Raw genomic sequence first — 5,267 nt, 5'->3', positions numbered from 1 at the left:
ACTTGGCATTGTGTAGGCAGTATGAAGCATGGTAAGGTTGGGTGGAGCAGACTACCGGAAGTGATCTCTGAAACCAAATTTTCAGGTATTCGTACTTCATTGGACTCTGGAATCCCGCTTGCTTGATAATGTACACAAGTTTTATTTTTTCTGTTTATTTTAGCTTGGTCTTTGTGTGAAGATTAGTCACCTTTCTAATCGGTGTATTGGTCACTAGAAGCAGAACAATAAACTTATGAACTCAGTGGTTTGAACCCTCCCATTTTAAATGCCCTTCTAAATGTGAAGTGTTCTCTTTGTTTTGAATTGACACAAAAAAAAAGAAAAATCCCAGGCAATGTCCTAAATGCGAAGATTTGTCGTGATCCGCGTAAAAGAAAAACAGGCAGTTGATGTCTGGATACTAAATGTGTACGACAAGTCCTTTAATATGGAAGGTATAATTACGCTTTCTAGGCTTAGAAGTTGAGTTGGTTAAGGTTTGATAAGAATTCACGTAGCCGTGTCTTTTTTTTTTTTTTTTTAAATGTGGGTGGTCGCGGTGAACTTGCTTTGCAATGTACAAAATATGTTATTTAGGGGCCGTTTGGTTCAAAAGGTCGGAATGGATTGGAATGGAATGAGATACCATGAGGGGATGGATTCAGAACCCCATACCCATTATTTATTGTTTGGTTCACTCTAAAATTGTATGGAGGGGAATGGAGTTAGAAACCTGAGTGGGAAGGTGGGTATGGGATTCCAAGGGGTTGGGGTGGAATTAGAATCTATCGGGATTCTAACTCCATTCCAAAATGCCCCAACCAAACACTAGAATCACTCAAATCCATTCCATTCTATTCCAACACCCCCAACCAAACACCCCCTACATTATTTAAATTGAGTATCTTCATTGTAATGGAGAATCAGGGATTGATTTTAAGTAAATACAATGCGTATTGAAATTTTTGCTCACTTCAGTATTCAGTTACTTTTATTAGGGGTTAAAGCAATAGGAACTAGCCAATTTCCTTAAGAAATAGTTTGACCAGCTAAAACTGAAACTGAGCAAAGAAAAGCGACATTCACTAAAGGATGCTACAAGTCATGCTCAATTGCTCACGGTGGTTAGATTATTATGTTAAAGGGTGTATATCAAACATAGTTGCTTGATAAACACCTTATTGATAAACTCACAATTTACTGAGGTGGATTGCTTCTTTAGACATGTGGAATTTTTGCGAAAGCCAGCTTTAAACTGAACCTTAGTTTACTGTGATTGCAGTTGTTTTCTTTACCGGTTGGTTCATACATTCGAGATTTTTAAAATGTGACTGCAGTTGTTGAGGATAACGGAGATCGAGCAAGTAAGGACATCACTGTGGATTGTTTCAGAAACCAGAACTCCTTCCAGTGTATGTTATCTCCTTTTTCTGTTTATTTTGATGATTTAGTGGAATTGTGGGTTTTATTGGTGCTTGTTTTCAGGAATTTAGACCTGATTTTGATTTGTTGGTTCAAGGTTTGATTTTTAAGATTGTATTTTTTGGGTTTGCTTTTGTAGTTATAACATGATAAATGATGCGTTACATATAGTCTCTCCGTTTCTTAGGGAGTGTCCCATTTGGTTAAAATAGTTCTCATAAATCTTAGAAAGTGGGGCAATTCCAAAGAAACGGAGGTAGTATAATTTAAGTTATGAATGTCTTAGATTGAATGGTGTATTGGTGTGAGGTGCTGCATTTTATGTATGTGATTTGATAGTCGCAATGATTGACAACAGTTCTCATTTTTTATTCTTTTTCTTGTTTAGTGAGTTGAGTTTTCCTTTCCTTACTTCAAATTGCAGTTATTGATCTCAAAACAACACAAGTTTGAAGATAGGGTTTGAGTCTGCACCTTTCAGTAGTTCAATATTTTTATGGGTCCATAGTTTCTAGGTAGATTAATCATATTGGTAATAGATGTAAATGCAAATAATGAGTTTTATTTGATGTTCTCATTTCTTGACACATTAACCTTTTCTGTATTACCTTTAGGCCAATATCTAAGTTTTGATGTGTCCAGTCCTTTTCCATTGTCCTATTCCCTCTGTTCATTACTCATTTGTGTCCATTCCTTTTTCACCATCCTATTCCCATTTCATTTTAGACACGCACTTCCCATCTTTCTCATTCACTTACAAGCATAATATGATTAGTGGATTTTATGTAGCAAGATGAGTAATGTGGGATTGTCTCAGAGGATGTGTATATGGGAAAGTGAGGGAGAAGTGAGAGATATTAAGTGTAATGTAATCTGCTATCCATTGAGGTGTGTTATTTTTAGATAGCAAGATTTCAGCAGTTTTGGGAAGAGCCATATTTTCGAATCTGTTCCAGGTAAATGCTTTTTGAAGAATTGACACTGATTTATGGATGATTTTTTGCTTATCCTGCTAGATGGTAGGGTATTTCACAAGATAAGGTGAGAAATAAGATTTGTGTACATCTTTTGCTGAGAAGCATTTTCCCCATTTTTGTCCCAACGATATAGATTTTAATGGCCTTTATGCTCATTAAGCACGTCTTGATGGGAGGTGATTTGAATTGAGTAGGAAATCGATTTTAGTATGTATCTTGGACTACTGGAATAGAAATAAAAGTCTCAGTTCAGCTACCTGAATAAATTTGTCTTTCAATCTACGTTGCTAAACTATAACTTTATCATTTGCAGGTTTTGTTGTGCATAGAAAAAGTATTTGGACACCTCCACATTATGCTCTTGAATTCTATTCACCCCATAAAAATGGAAATGGATAGTGCAGGAGTTTGCGAATTATATACAAGACTAAATTGCCTACATCCGACCCTGACATAAACCTGCTATCTCTCAAATTCGTACTTTCTAATGTTCTGTTCTTTTATTCTTATTTCTTTCCAATGGCAATATAGATGATTAAATGTACACTTCAATGATGAGCTTTAAATATAGAGTACTATGATATTATATACTTTCATACTTAACAATGCAAAATAATTGAGATTAGAATGCCGAATATATAATACTTTAGATATTTGCTTACAATGAAAGCTGAATATTTTTCGTTATCAATTCACAGGTTGAGATGGTGCGTAAGATGAAAGTTTGTGCCATGATTTGACTCCAACGCAAGCTCAGAGAAATTTAGTGTCTTCTATTCTTTTGTTTGTACAGAAACAATAACACGTGTAATGGAGAGGACTTTTCCTTCTCCTTCACTACACGTGCTGTCATTTCTGCTAAAACACAAGAATCGAACTCAACCTATCAGCATAGCCTTGAACATATGGCTGTTGTTTTCTCCACAGTGTTATGGCATATTGACTGTGGAGTAGCCATTCTTCTATTTAACAGCACGAAACAAGTGAGTACTATGAAACAGAAAAATAAAGTGTAGGTAGGAAAAGCTCATTGTTTGAGTCGTCCTTCATCTACTCTTGGAAAGCTTATCATTTGCGTTGTCTTTTATCTACTCCGCTGTTTGATTACTTACATTCAACTTCTACCCAGCTGGCCAATTTTATTACTTGCTGGTCTTCTAACTTGCTTTTAGAGCATAGATATCAAGGGAGATTAATTGATGAGTGGACTCAAAAGAGAGAGAACCATAACTAGAGGCTAGGTTGACTGCTTTATGTAACCTCACTGTTTTGTGTTGTAGGATTGAATTCTGACAAACAGTAGTGAAGGGGCCATTAGTGTTTTGGTTGGAAGCTATACCAGAGTTTCGGTTAAGAATAGTGAGGATATAATGTTTGTTCGTGCAACTCTGGGCGTGAGAAATGGAACTACTGACCTTGAGGTAAGTGATAATTGATTAAGGTCTTTTTGTGAACTGAACATGGTCTTACCTTACTTAAAAGGTTGTACCTTGGGACTAGAATTTTCTTATGGGGATTAAGAATGTAAACTTCTGTGCTTCATAAAAGTTGCAAGGTACTAACCTCCACTTCACTTTGATCTTCCCACTTTATTAAAATACTTCTCACATATATTAGACAAGTGAGAAAATCAAATTAGAGGGGAGGTTAGTAGTTTTTTATTACTATTTTGATAAATTTGGGTAATAGAAATTGGAGTTTGATGTTTAGAGCTGATTTCTTTTGTATTGGACAAGAGGATTACAACAGATTAACACCCTTGGGTTACCAAGGGACTGATATCTTTGTATTGGCTGTGTCGTTGATTAGTCGAGCTAGCTAGAAGAATGTGCAAGAAGATACAGAGTACCTTTTTGTTATACGAATTCCGTGTTTCACATTATGTGACTTAAGTATTCTATTGTAATTGCAAATGATGACTAATGACGTTCTTTGTAAATAACATTCCAAGATTTACTGGTTTGGTTCAAAGAAAGACGCAGTGTGTGTCAACGTCTTAAATACTTCAGAGTGGTGTAGTTTTGATTCCATATTTATGATGCTTATGATGCAGGTGTTAAAACATTTTTGAAAGCATTGCAAAAAGCTTTATGATGAAAATATTGTCAACATTTTTTGTAGTGAGTTTGTTTTCAGTTACGCCGTAGTTGTTATATGTCTGTAATCAGATGCTTGCTTGAACAATTAAGGAAAGGGAGAGTGTTGAGACGGAGGGAGGGAGAGTGAAATGCATAGCGCTACCTTATATTATACGAATGTTGTGCTGTAATTATTTCGGCATTTACGCCAGCTTTGTAATAAATTTTATGCTTATTCCACCTTCTATATATATATATATATATATATATATATATATATATATATATATATATATATATATATATATATATATATATATATATATATATATACACTACTACAAATCCAGGTAACTACAACGCCCCTTTAACAACGATTATTCACGAAAATCACAATAGACGTTGTAGAATGTATGGCGCGAATTTTACTAAAATCAATTACAACGGGTATGGTTATAAAAACCGTTGTTATTAGTTTTAACAACGGGTCACACATGCACAACCGTTGTTAATAATTTGGCGCAAAATTGGCGCAAAGTTAGTGAAAAGTAATTACAACGGTTATTTTTGAAACCCGTTGTTAAAACTTATTTAACAACGGGTGTTTTTTACAACCGTTGTTAAAACATATTTCACAACGGTTGTTGTTTAATAACCGTTGTCAATACCTTCCATACTATAAACCACACAAACAGAAGTCTTCTGCAGCCACAAAACACAACCCTTAATACACAAACACAAACACAGCAGACAAACAAACACAAAACACATACACACTCTCTTTCTCTCTTTCTCTATTTCTCTCTTT

The sequence above is a fragment of the Silene latifolia genome, unplaced genomic scaffold, assembly GCF_048544455.1.
Source record: "Silene latifolia isolate original U9 population unplaced genomic scaffold, ASM4854445v1 scaffold_57, whole genome shotgun sequence".
In the NCBI taxonomy this organism is placed as follows: Eukaryota; Viridiplantae; Streptophyta; class Magnoliopsida; order Caryophyllales; family Caryophyllaceae; genus Silene; species Silene latifolia.
The sequence above is the reverse complement of the archived record's forward strand: the minus strand, read 5'-3'. Positions refer to the sequence as shown.